This window comes from Anas platyrhynchos, chromosome 2 (genome assembly GCF_047663525.1).
Source record: "Anas platyrhynchos isolate ZD024472 breed Pekin duck chromosome 2, IASCAAS_PekinDuck_T2T, whole genome shotgun sequence".
Taxonomy (NCBI): Eukaryota; Metazoa; Chordata; class Aves; order Anseriformes; family Anatidae; genus Anas; species Anas platyrhynchos.
Window position 1 is genome coordinate 110,298,689 of NC_092588.1, and position 14,026 is coordinate 110,312,714.

At 39.1% G+C, this 14,026-nt stretch overlaps 1 long non-coding RNA gene across 1 annotated transcript; it reads right to left on the bottom strand.

The window, feature by feature from the left end:
* Positions 1-1,671: 1,671 nt before the first annotated feature.
* LOC140001746 (uncharacterized) lies at positions 1,672-13,806 on the bottom strand. The gene is made up of 3 exons (XR_011807271.1): positions 13,603-13,806; positions 2,012-2,085; positions 1,672-1,926 (listed from the first exon to the last, which is right to left on the bottom strand). It is a non-coding gene; the product is annotated as an uncharacterized lncRNA (long non-coding RNA).
* Between the last annotated feature and the right edge of the window lie 220 nt (positions 13,807-14,026).

The window sequence follows — 14,026 nt, forward strand, 5'->3', positions numbered from 1 at the left end:
TTTGGCTCCTGCATTACTGTGTACCAACTTTATAGGATTTCCTGTGTCTGCATGTTGCTTCCCCAGGAAAGCCAGGGGGGGATACTACATGAGAGGCAATCTGCACGAGTCCTTTCACTTAGTAGCCCACTTGAAAAGGACATCTAGACCCAAATTAAAAACCTGGCTCTGAAAAAGTGAGACTGAGCAATGCAGTGTTTACATAGTGTCTGTTCAAGGAAAGGCTGCCAGAGTCCTATCCAAGGAAAGAATACCAAATTCTGTTCAGATCAGACCAAACAGAACAAAGAATCTCACAGAGGATCAATATTTTAAGTATGCAAGATTTTTAACCATAAATAAGGGAAGAGCCACCATAATAATTAAAGCCGACCAATTTTGTGCAGAAGAAAATTCTCCTTTCACACTCATCTCTCCCCTTGCATTGTCCTTCCATTCAAAAACACCACACTAAGGAAGATCACTTTGGAAAAAAAATAAAATTTTAAAAGTGCCTATGTTTTTGTATGGTTTGATATTACGTTGCAATGGTAATGCTGCTTTTTACCATTATAATGTATGTATTCTCATGCATAATTACAGAAATACTTATATGTTATATAAATATTACATAAATTATATAATGTATACAGATTACAATAATATTTGTTACCTAGTCTCAAAATTTACAGATTACTTTGAAGATGACACAAACAAGACTATGTCAGTACAAAACATCTTTCTTTATAAATACCCAAAAGTAAAGAAAAGGAAAAATGAAGAGGATATATGCAAAACAACCTCAAAATTAATATGAAGTTAAAATGAAACATTTTTTAACAGACAGGAAGAACTCAATAGAGAACTTTTTTCTCATGGACAGTTGTGTAAAATACCACCTGACACCCCCATTCTTCTTTCTTTTCTTCTTTTATATCAGTTAATCACTGAGCTCATCTTATGGCTTAAGGCAAAACAATTTAAGATAAATAGTTCAATATATAGGATTTTACACAATAAATGATGCATCTTGCATGCATTTGCCTACTGTCAGGCTGATAAGGTCCTGGAGCTCAAGATTTAGGTTGTCAGGAGGGGAGGGAATTTTCATGAGTAAGGCTGTGTGCACAAGGCACTGTCAATATGTAGCTGATGAAAATTGCTTATGGGTTTCCAAACATGAGTGGGTATAGCAAGTTGGGAAACTCAAGAGAAGACACATTTAAATTAATTTTCACATCCTTAAATTGAAATGGTTTTGTTTCCAGCAATGTTGGTGATCTACAGGTCCTGTTGATTGATTTCTCTATTCACTCCCTTCATCCATATCACTTTTTTTTTTTTTCCTTAGCCTTGCCAGCGTTCATAGCTTAAAGGCAAATATACATCTACAGCTAATCTACCCACTTATGGTTGTCACCATTAAGAAGCTTGTAGTGCTTTTCTCAAGTGTCAGCCGACAGTACTTTAGGAACCTGTAGTAAATGCTGACTTTGTAATACTAGCAAGCATAAGTATCCATCACAGTATAAAAGACCTGACTGTCTGAATAACTCAGTCAGCATAGGCCAGAACCTATGCTATATAAATGACATAAAAATCATAAATAACCACAGCACAATTTTTGTTATTATGAATAACATTGTTCACCACTCATGTCAACATTATCAATTTCCTTAGACTTACCCTGAAACCTGGAACAACAAAGAAAACAAATACTGCAGTAGGCCAATGTTGTTGTTGTTGTTGTTGTTGTTGTTGTTGTGTTGTTGCAAATACAATGGTAGGTGATGTCCCCAAGAACAAATAGCAAATCACATTCTTTAAAACCAGTCGAAACAAATTGTATTCAAAGTATGCAGAAAATTTGTGAACAATTGCTGCTTTATAAAAGAGAATGTCTAGTGATTTCTGACCCCTAGTGCTCAGCCTTTCACATGAAGAGCCCTGTTGAAGCAGAGAAAATTGCACATTACTTTTAAGTGCACAAGCAGGGACTTACAATGCATTAACATTTCAGGGTTTTATGTACCTGTAAGATTAGAAGTGTGCTCAGCCCATCCTGAATGAGGTGCTCATTGGCTTTTCTTCTGTTTGGAGAATTGACTGTTTCAAAAAGAAAATTTTATTAAATTGTTCATTTCTCTCTGCAAGTTTTGATAGAATCTATCATATCTCATATCTTCTTTTTTCCCTTACACAATAGTGTGTGCACAATATATGCTTTTTAGGCTGTTCTGCAATAAGAAATAAGATAAAATATTCAGGTAGAAACTAATGTGTCATATATGCTTTTTATACCAGGAGACTCTATTTCAGGGGAAAAAGAAAAAAAAAAAACATGGCAAATTTTCTTATCAGTCTCCACACAGCTCACATTTGTAGACCAATGTCAATCCTCAAGTCTCAATAGTGTAGACTTAAACCTTTGTTTTTCATGTACTTTAAAGACAATGAATAGAGAAAAATACAGGGTAAAGGGGAAAATAGAAATGAAAAATGTCTGTCTCAGAACGATGAGATTAAATGCAGGAATGTTATGGTTGTTTAATATTACTTTATAGAGAAAATATTTCTCTTGCTTCTTCTGCCATACTACCAAGAAGAATGTGTTTATCTTCAGAAGCCTTTTGCTGAAACTATTTTGCTATTGCATATGTGGATTTAATGTCACTGGACTAGCATTTTAGGTTTAAGTTCAGGACCACCTGGGAATCCAGAAGCTGAGATATATATATATATATATATATAAAATAGGTATATTGATAATGTCCAACTTGATTTTATTTTAACTGTAGTTATATTTCTTATTCATCCATTTCAATTCAGAAAGTGGTGAGATCAAGCCTGCTTCATCTTCTCTTTTTCCCTTACCACCAACTCTTTCTTTCTTTGCCCCGAATCAAAAGTCCCATTCAGCCTGTAGCCATATGTGAGCAATCACAGCTTGACACAGGGTACTAATAACACCTACTCCAGCCATCTACTTTCAAATTGGAGCACTGCCATTGATGTGTGCTAGCGATTGCTCTGGCTTATGTAACTTGCACATGAACGGCAGTAGGCACCACGGGAGAATTAGCGGAGAGCCCCTGCTCCCTGAGACCAGAGGCAGCTCCGGGCTGCTAGCAGATGAAGCAAGGCCATTTGAAAAGGGAGCAAGGTCAGAGATCACGGTTCAGCCTGATTTCGTAAGTGGCCCTAATGTGCTCCATAAGTATAGATTGGCAAAAAGAGCCTGACTCAGACCCCAGACTAACATTTGTTTTCATTTTTCAGTGGGTTCACAACACACAGGGGTCATTGAACAGTTCCTGCTAGAGCTATTTAGCATTCATGGTCTGGAGGAAAATAAAGTCCTAACCTCTGACCTTTCATTAGAGTAGAGCACACAGGGGGTTAGAGGGGAGGGGGAAGAAAAGGGGAAAAAAAAGTGTTTTTCTCCCTCAGAAAATAAGTGACTCCTGTTCATGGTGCAAGTCTGGCTTGTCATTATTACAGGAGTGTATTTGCTGAAAGGAAAAGAAGTTTGAATATGTTATGAAGTTGTGTTTGTTTTCCTGAATGGTTAATTTCCCTTGAGTATAGATGCAGTAACCCCCTTCTTCTGAGTGTAACACTCACTGAGAACCATAGCATAGCCTGTCATGATGAAGGCCTGTGCTGAGGAGTAAAATATTCAAGTCCTAGACATCTAAGCTGGTCATTTTGTTGATGACTCCAGTGTTCACCAACATCTCATTCTTGAAGGGTTTTCACTTTATTTACATTTATCTTTTTCTTTTAAGGTCTCCTCTCTCTCTCTTTTTTTTTTTTTTTTTCCAAGAAAAAAAAATATATTTTTTTCCACTCAGATACATTCACTCTCTCTGAGAAAATAAAAAATGGTTTCACCTTGCATTACTAAAATAAATACCATCCATAAATCTTGGTCAGCACTATGTACAGTTCACTGCTGGGTGCTGGAAGGAAGGAGCAGCCTGTACATCTTTCTGCAAGCCAGCAGCCAGAAACAGTTTCAAAACACTTCACGTGCATTATGCATACCACCTATTTCAACAAAAGGCCTGATTTACCACTGTTTCCCCCAGCCTAGGAATTGATAGTGATGTAAATTGTTGATAGACTACAGCTTATGGATGAGAGCAGTGCGAGGAAATGAAGCAGACTGGCAGGCTAACAAAAGTACCATGCATCTTTTACCTCTCCTATGGACAAGGAGTGAAATTAAACCCACAGCCAAGAAATATGTCTACACCTGAGCCTGGCAGGGCAGGCCCTGGAGAGGACCCCACTTCTGGAACCTGCCTCAGGGTTTGCCATCTCCCTGCTGACCCCTCCCCAGCACAAGCTCTCTGGGCCAGAGAAAGCAAGCTTGCTCTTCTTTGTACCTGGATGCAGTTAGGTATTTAGGCACAACTCCAGCAAGCCCAGGGCAGACATCCAGGGGAATTTAAACCTGCAGCATGCTGCTAGAAATCTTTTGCCAAAATGATCCCTGCCTAAAAATCCATCAGAATGCCATTCCTGATGGCTTCTGTCCTATTTCAGAACTGCTTCATGTAGGGAGAAGTATATTTGAGAGGTTGGTTTAGTTTAGTGAGAGCACAAAAAGCCTGTGGATTAGGTAGAAACACATAAGCTGTGTTTGACAAAAGCACATTTGGATGGAGCTAGAGCTGCAACTTGCTGCCAAGATCTGCAGAGATAGAGGGATTGGTGCATATTTCTCTAGCCTTACTTGTATTTCTCTGCTTCTGCTGACACAGCTATACTAGATAATCAATAACTCTTGCCTATGGCATGTATTTTAAAACTTCTAGTTAAAATAGTTTAAAGAAACAGTGTATTTGTTGTGTAAATAATCAATTGTTATATTTGGGATATTCACATTTTGAAAGTTTAATTTTTCAGTTAAATGAGCATTTGTTAAGTAGCATTAAGTAGCATTGCTTCCTTCCCTCTATTGGTGGCCAAATTAATAAACCAGCAAAGAAATTTTGAAACCCATACCTGGGTGTTACATGAAAATTTAAATCAAACAAATTCAAAATCATGTGATTTCTATAACTATTCCCAATGAGAACTGAGAATTACAAATGCAGAAATGTTCACGTCTGCATTTGGGTTACAACTCAGCTGAAATTTGCTGGGGGTGAACGGGATAGAAAAAAAATACATATTATGCGAGTTCTCACAGTGGGGAATCTCAGTTTGGAAGGATTCATATGAAAGAATCATCACAGAAACATTCACCAAGAAATTAACTTTGAATTAGGACAAATTTATGAAACAAACTCTCCTCTCCTGAGCTGTAATGGAGAGCACAGGGGACCTGGTGAAGGCTGAGACATCCTTATGTGGGTGTTAGGAGCAGAAAATCCAGCATGTGGATGCGGTACCTGCACAAATGGTGATGAAACTTGGAGCACTGAAATCTGTGCTAGGTGTGCACCAAGGAGTTATTCTTAGTCCTGACTGAATTACTCTGGGGTGCAACCAAGGCATAGTTCAGCTCGATGAAGAGGTGTAACTCTCCAAAGTGGATTTCTAAGGATGCGTACATGTTTACAGAGTTTAACTTCAGCTGTCAAATCCTCCTAAATATTGTGGGGCTACAGGGCTTTAGGTATGGGAAGATACAAGAACTCAATATTCATGAAAAACGCATGGTACAAAGTGAAAGACTTGTGTCAAGACAAAGTGAAAGAGAGACTTGTGCACTGCCATAAGTAGGGAGGCTGTATAACCTTGCCTGTAGAGGAGAAAATGTAAAAGAAACTACAGATAAACGTTTCTGCAAAGAGCACTGCTGCTGATTACATCCTACTCTCAACACATTTATTCTGTGTCAACCTCTCCTGCCTTCAGCTTTCAGCTGTGGTTATCATCTATGTGAATCTAATAAACAACAACATCATTATACTGTATAAATAACTTTGAAATGGTGTAAGCAAGCATGAATTTAGATACAACATTTCGCAAGGTCTAGCCTCACTATAAAAACAGGTGAAACATACTCTTAATTGAGTTTTCAAAACCACATTCTTGAAGTCAGCTGGGCCCTTTGAGGGAGTAACATTAGGAAAGGCTTTTCTGAATCACACCTGGCTATGAATGGTAATTAGCCTTCTCATTATTTAGGTTGGAGAAGTAGACTCCTAACAAATTTGGCTCAATGGCTGAAAGAATTGGGGTGGTGGAAGTGGGCTCTTATTCTGAGCCAAAATAGCTACTTCTGTCAGTGCTTTGAAATTATGATGAGTACAAGCTGATTTAATAAAAATACATATATATTTTTTTTTCACTGGTGGTGTTGCAAAGCAAGTTACTTTACATTTGCCGTGAGCATACAGATAGTTATCACAGGTTAATCTGAGCTGTGCAAATGTCACTGTAAAAAAGACAGAATGCATATGGATAGTCTTTTCAGTAAATGGGAAATGCCAAAAAGAGGAAAGGAAAACCAGAAATTTGGGGGAACTTTAAAATATTTGTTTTTAGTGTGTATTTATTGCATGTTTATTTATTTAAGAATACAAAAGCCCGTTCATTTAGCTAGCTGAGTAAACATTGTAACTTAATATGTATTGGTGCATTTATAAGTTACATGCGTACAAATACGGTTTGAATAGTAATGGCTGTATCAAATAATGAAGATAGTGCTTCCTTACATACCATTGTTACTGAGTCTATTTGTCACCTTTTGGAAAAGTTGTAAGACAAGAAGTAAAAATTAAGCTTTGCCAATAGAAAGCCAAAGTGGTACTGACTCTTACACAAACCAGAACCCAGGTGTATGTAGCTTTTAACAAAAACCTAAGTAGTGAGTATGTAAGTGGAGTTCTAGCTCTGTGATACACACAGAAAAAAACTTCTAGGAGCAAAGACAAAAAAAAAAAAAAAATAGGGGTGTTCTTGGCAAGGTCTATCAGCATTCCTGGACCATCAGTTCTGCTGGCCAGAAAGCTGAAGGGAAACAAACGCTGGTGTAGACCACAGCCTCAATTCTCATGTCTCTCCTCTGCAACCTCCCTTGTACCTTCGCTAGCAGCCCTTTATGGAAAATGCATCCAAAGGACCCTGTTGGTATAACACCTACCTGTAAATGTTGGAGCACTGACTGTTAAAAACCTAGATGAAAACTAAGTCATGTGGTCCTTGGCTATGTCAGCCCGCTCCACAGGCTTGTGCCTCATCTCCACCAAGAACAATTCAGGAGTTTTGGTCCCTTGAGGCCCAGATCATAACCACAATGTGGGTTTCTAGGAATAAACACCATTCCTCAAACCTGGTCAGGGTCCAAAGCCTGTACCAGCCTCAGTTTTTTTGTTGTTTTATAATTCTTACTTTACAACATCTGCCTTATTTTATCCTCCCTTACTGGCACAGATCTTTGCCCCAATCCTATCTCAGCTCTAACCTTGCTAAAAATTTTGGAAATGTTGCAGATTTGGAAAGCAAATGTTTTTGTTGGAAAGTATGGAGAGGGGAAGGGGTGTAAGGAGATGGCCAGAAAAACTGGCCATTTAGGGAAAAAATACAGTATCTTTGTAAACATTACTTTAAACATTCTTTCATTGCTCATTCTGAGGTGGAGTATTTCACATGAAAGCCTTCTCCTTCTCCCCCACCTCTCACACTCCCTCCTCTCCCAAAGTTTTTTCCTACCAGACACATGGAAAAAAATATGTATATGTTTCCAGGATTTTTTTATTTTTTTTTCCCAGACCCTGAAGTTTCTAAACATGTTTTAGGCCCTGGACTTGCATATGTTTAGGAGCCTTTGTACCCACAGTGTGCTAAGCCTGTGGGAAGCAAACCCTTCCTTCCTGTGCAAAGGCAGGGTGAGCTATTCCAGACTGCTTTGGACCTGGAAAAAGACTGCTGTGCCCAGAAGTCTTTCTGTTTGTTTTGGTTCTTTTTCTTTTGTTTTGTTTTCCCCCAATTCTAGCAGCTGTTCTGTTAATAGGTGTTGCTTCATCCCACATACTTTTCTGCATTTATCTCCTTAGACCTTCTCAGCTATAAGATCTGTGCAAAGGCTTTGTGACAGATGCAATGGGGACTTGTTTGGCAAGGGCTCTTCGGCTTGCTCCTCTGTAACAAGCCATTGCAGTGAGAGGCTGGCTTGAACTGTTGCTTTGTGTTGTTGTTCCATTCAGTCTCCAACCACTGAAACACACCACAGGAATGGAGGCAGGTGAATTTAGTGTTAGCATATTTGTATGTGTCTGTACATGCATTTGTGTAGACATGGTATCCAGATGAATAGGGCTGAGTGTAGCCATGGAATATAACACTCACATCCAATAGAAAATACTGTTAGATCGTTATTTCACCTGCTATTTAAGGCTTTGCTGTATTTTCCTCAATGTCTCTCAAAACTGCCCGTGCAATCCTTTACCTGGTGGCTTATAGCCCTGGTTCATGCAGCTGAGATGTGAACTCATTCAGCTCCTCCTGCTGCCTGACTGTTTCTCTGTGCTGTTGGGGGTTCATGATAATGAAGAGATACAGAATTGGAACTGCCAGCCCACAGGCATGGAGCTGCAGCCCACAGGTGTGATACACATGGCATGCTGGAGACTTGGAAACTAGCAGAGTGAATGCTGTTCTTCCCCACTCTGTTGCACACATGTATGCAGATACACATACAGGCATGTAGATCAGGCATATAGATGAAGTAGTAGTTGACTTTATAGATACAGGAGGATATATATAGATAATAATAAATATGTATGTAGAAGATGCAGATCATACTACTGCATGTTCAAACATTTTGGACTTTTTAATAGCTTCTGGAAAAAAAAAAAAAAAGCATAAACATTGAGAATGGTTTCTATACATAACTATTTTATGTATTACCCTGCACTTTTACTAAGCCAATGTTTATATTTTTCTAAAGAAAAACTTATTTATTGATTCAAGATTTTGAAAACCCAGTATTCCAACAACTGCATTAACGAAAAAAAAAAAAAGAAAAAAAAACTTTAAACATCATTTGATATTTTGAATGACTTCAGATCTACATTTCCTGCCTACATTCCCTTTTTCTGAAGGGTTTATATGTTTCCTTGAGACACATGGGCCAATAAGTTGGAAGAATTGAGCCTTTGATGTGGAGAGCGGCTGGCCAGCTGGTGAAAGGCAGCCAAGTAGTAGCCATGTTCAGAGGTGGTCAGTCAGCTGGGAGCAGTTCGTGTGATCCAGGCTGGATGCTGAGGCCTGGCAAATGCTGGATAGCAAATGAATGGTATAGCTGGTTTACAGGATTTCATCAGGGTGCAAATCAAACTGTATGACCAGCAGCAAAGCTCTTTATTGCCCTCTTCAGGGACAGAAATCAGGAACCTTATTCATCAGATACTGAAAAGAAAATATGAGGAAAAGAAAGGGGGGTGGGTGTGAAGTGATCAGAGGAGTCCTGAAAGAATATAGATTTGTGGCAGTAAATCTTGACGGGCTTCTTGCTCTTTAAGAGAATTTTCGTTGTTCAATGATTTATAAAGCAGGCTGTATTTTAAGGAACTGACACATTTAATACCTTAGAAAAGTAAGGACTTTCTGCTTAAAAGGGACACCCTTTTACATGAGTGGTTTTTTTTTTGTTGTTGTTTGTTTTTTTTTTTTTTTTTTTTTTGTTGTTGTTGTTTTTTTTTTTTTTATTTTATTTTTCTAGAGGAGATAGAGCAGTATTTGCTGGAAAGATGTTACAGTTTTGCCAGTGTGTCTCAAATGTTACATATTGTGAAGTTATTAACAATTTCTTAATTTCTTCTTCTCACATAAAGACATTTAATTCAGTAAACACAGAGCAGGAAAAGTTTTTGTTTGTTTGTTTGTTTTAAGGCAATACATTCTATAGGGGGACTAGAAGGGAGGTTGTGATTTGTTTTTCTCAAAGGTTCTCTAGAAATAAATTATTTCATTCCATTGTGTTATCATTATTTTTAAATAGCAAAGTAGCTGAAATAACTAAAAGGCAGAAGGAAAATCATCAGGCAGAAAGCAAAAATAGAACTAGAGTTCCATTAGCAAGGCACCTTTCTCTGCTGTCTCAGCTTTTCAAGGCTGATGGGATGACAGCTTCTTGTTTAAATTTCCACAGATATCTTTACAGGCATATAAGCCATGAACTTATAACTGAGGTGCATACATTATACATGCATTGGTAAACAAACATTGATCGGTCTTTGGAATGCTTGATGGTAAACTCATGCTTCTTAGGCTCCTTGAATATTAACACCACCTTACAAAATCAAATGAGTTCAGATATATTTTGTGTTTCGTGGGGTATTTCTGGCTTCTGCCATTCAAAAATCTCAGATCATATAATATGTGCTGAATAAGGAAATCAGTTGGCTAGCTCCAGGTGCTGGGGCAGAGGGTTTCTTTTTGATGCATTAATTCAACATGGTATATATTTGCCATGTACTTCCACCCTGGAACATATGGAGGGGAAAAAATAAGATAAACAGGGGAAAAACTGCCAGGCTTGCATTTTTGACTGATCCTATGTCCCTGGCAGCTAACAGCAAAGCTCCTATTGCCTTCAGTGGATATATACTAGGAGAGCAGAAAGAGAATGCAGAAGGCTTAGGTGTTTTTTTTTGTTTGTTTGTTTGTTTGTTTTTTTACATATTTCAATAGGTAGGTGAGGTTGAAAATGCTCTCCTGCTCACCACTTAGGCTGTACATTCTCCACGCCATGAGCAGGACACCTCACCCTCTCTCATAGGGCTAAGTGCTCAGGCTGATCCAGCCACAGTCACTCTCCCTTCCCACACTCAATAAACACTGCCTTGGCCCTGCCATGAGCATCTCCCTGTGGTGCTCCCTGCTTCCCTGAGCAGTTCCCAGAGGACAGTAGGAGAGCCCAACAGCTGCCGCTGCATGGGTGCAGGGGGTCATGGTGAAGGCTGTAGCTCTCAGTAGCCCTGTTTCACTTCTTTGCACCCGATTATGAGCAAGTGTAGTTGAGATATTTGGGTGGCACTTGAGCAGCTGCTTCTGGGCTCCTTTGGGAAAGGAGAGCAGGCCAGGGAGATCTGCTTTACTGGCCAGATCTGACATGTTGGCTGCCAGTTCATATAAACGTGCAAGAACAGCTTTCTCACTCAGACCAAAGGGCCTCAGGGAGCAGTATCCTGTCTCTGACGGTGGCTAAGAACAGACACGTCAGGAAGGTCAGAAGGACAGGCAAGCATATAGCAATGCTTTCCTGGTATGCTTTCCCCCACCTCTAGTGTTCTGTGGCTCAGGGACTTCCTGGAGCAGAGATGATGCTGTTGCGCTCAGTAGTTGGTTAATTTTTCTTGCACTATCTGGTCTAATAACTTTTTGGAGCTGTGCAAGCTTTTGGCACCTACCACATCCTGTGGCAATGAATTTCCATAGTGTAATGGGTTAAAAAAAAGGTACTTCCTTTTGTTTGTCTTCAACCTGCCACCTGTTAATTGTATTTGGTGTCCCTTAGATCCGTTATAGTGACTGCCAGTTAATGCTCAATTCCTATGCACAGTCTGTGTGGCGTTCTTGATTAAACAGATCTCCATGTAGGTCCTTTCTGATTATTAACTGCTCCTTTTAGAGATGCTGTTCTTTAGCAAATGATATAGGACTTGAAAATGGTCTTAACATCACTGTTGCAAAAAATGATGGATGCTTTAAAAATCCAACATGCATTGCATGACTCCTAAATACATGTATTGTCTATTCTCCATTTCTTCAGTAATTTAAGTTTGTAATACTCCAGGTAGCATGGACTCTTCTGTTGTCCTGAATTTGTTGCTGGCTGGTTACAAATGCATAAAAATTACATGCCATATTTTACAGAGATGAAAAAATCATGAACATATACATGATCAATCACTACTGTAGATAATTTATCTCTCATTCAGGTCACCCTCTGTCACAAAAGTGTTTAATAGGAGGGAAAAAAAAAAGATTTTTTTTCTTTTCTTAATATGTGTATATCTTTGAAGATGAACATGCAGTATGTGATATGAGGGAACACTAAGCTTGATGTGTCTTCTTAATTTTAAGTCAATATGATATACAGTGCTGCAAGTGACAGGGAGAGGTGAATTTGATAAATTACTGGTTGTACAAGGTAAACAAAAAATCAGGACCCACAAAACTATAGCAGAGATCGGCTGGGAGGGAGAAGGAAGCTAAGTAGTTGGCTGGCTTCTTCTCTTCAGCTTAAAACTGCTGCTCAATCCCTAAAGTTGCCAGCTTGTCTGATGGCTTGGCAGAGTTCTGTCAGGAAATGTGTAAATTACAGCTTGTGGAAATGGAAAAAAAATACAGAAACTAGACTAATGTGGGAGAAGAGCATCTAACCTCACAAAATCAGTTTTTAACCTGAAACTGCCAGGCCTGGTTAAGGAGAAGGATTGGTTTCTTGTAACTTTAATCACATTTGAAGCAGTTAGCCTATTAAGCCTCGTTTAGTCCATGATTCTCTTAGCAGCTTTGATCCATGTCTGCAGCTCTTCCCCACATTAGGGGATGTGTAGCATGTGCAGCTGCAGAAAAAGAAGTGGGAAGAAGCCTTTTGCTCAGCGCTGCAATAAAATAGCTGCCTCATGTATGGGTCAGGGAGGGTGATGAAGCACTATCCCTCTCTGAGCATATGTGCCCCTGGAAAAATGACAGCAATCCCTCAGAGGGAGGGTTGGCAGAGGAAGTAAACAAACACTGCTTGGCTGGATTTGAGAGTCACACCTCTTAAATAACAATCCTGAAAGAATATTTTTTAGTCAGTCAGTGGTCAGGGAAAGCAGAAGCATCCAGGCTTTGGTTGGGTTAGAAATACTGCAAGGACAGGAATACACAAGATATTTTGGTACTTCTACAGTCACTTTCTGCCAAAAGCTGAAAGGGCCTGAAAATGGAGGACCTGAAAATGAAACTAGACCAAACTTTTGATCTAAAATATTTGTCACTTTTTTTGTTTTCATTTAATCCAAACCCACATGTTTCAACTTTATAAAGATATTTGTGTTTCTTTTTTCCACTTTCTGTGGTTTAGCTGCCATGGTGGAATTGAAGGGTTCTGCTTACACTGTACAAGCTCCAATTTAATACCAATTAAATATTCTGTAGATCATTGAAAAAGTGCTCTGGATTCCAATTATCTTGTTTCATGGTGAATATATTTATTTTCTTTCTTCATTCAATCACTCAACAGTCTTAAAAGCCTGTTGCAGCTATGCAGATGATTTCTGCTCTTTCCCTTGAAGTTCTGCAGGAGACAGGAAATCTTACCCTTAACTATTTCTTCCATGTAATGCAAGTAAAGATGCGTAAGCATAGGTCTATAGCCAATACCGTTACTTTGACAGATTCTGCTCTAATTTGCAAATCAGATTCTGTCCTGCCAACCTCAACATATCCTAACATTGGATAGAACAAGTTCAGGTTTTATGGCGAAAGAGCTGTAGCATAATCAGGCTCCTCTTTCATGTGTCCTTCTGGCCAAGAGCTAATATACAACTTCATATTTAAAGAAGGTTCCTTTTCCTAACTGGGTTTCAAAGTGGATCGGAGCTGGTTTTGACACACAAGAGCCTGCAGTTGTGTTTCTCAGTTACTTATCTGTGATGTGTACCTTACCTCTCAAGGGCGAAAAGCCATTGCTCATGAAAACATTCCTCAGACCAAGGCTGTTAGTTTTCCTCTTGGGTTCTGTCCCATCCATAGCTCCTTTGTGAAGTCGTGAGCCAGCAGGCAATAGGAATGAAGTCTTATGACATGGGACACATTTGTACTACTCCACAGTCCCGTCTGTCACTTTCCTCAGTAAATTCAAGAATTGAGTGACTTCTGTCTTAGCCTTCATCTCTCCAACTTTCAGGTCTTTGTCTTCCTCACTTGTTCACTCTCCTTCTTGTCCTTCCACCACCTCCATAATTTTCTGTGCCTTATCTCCAGCAGTTGGTCAACATTTTTCAATTTACACCTGAACTGTAAATTCCTACAAGCCCTGGAACTAACAGTGCAAGGAGAAAGAACGCTGGATCCATGAGACAAATGTGGG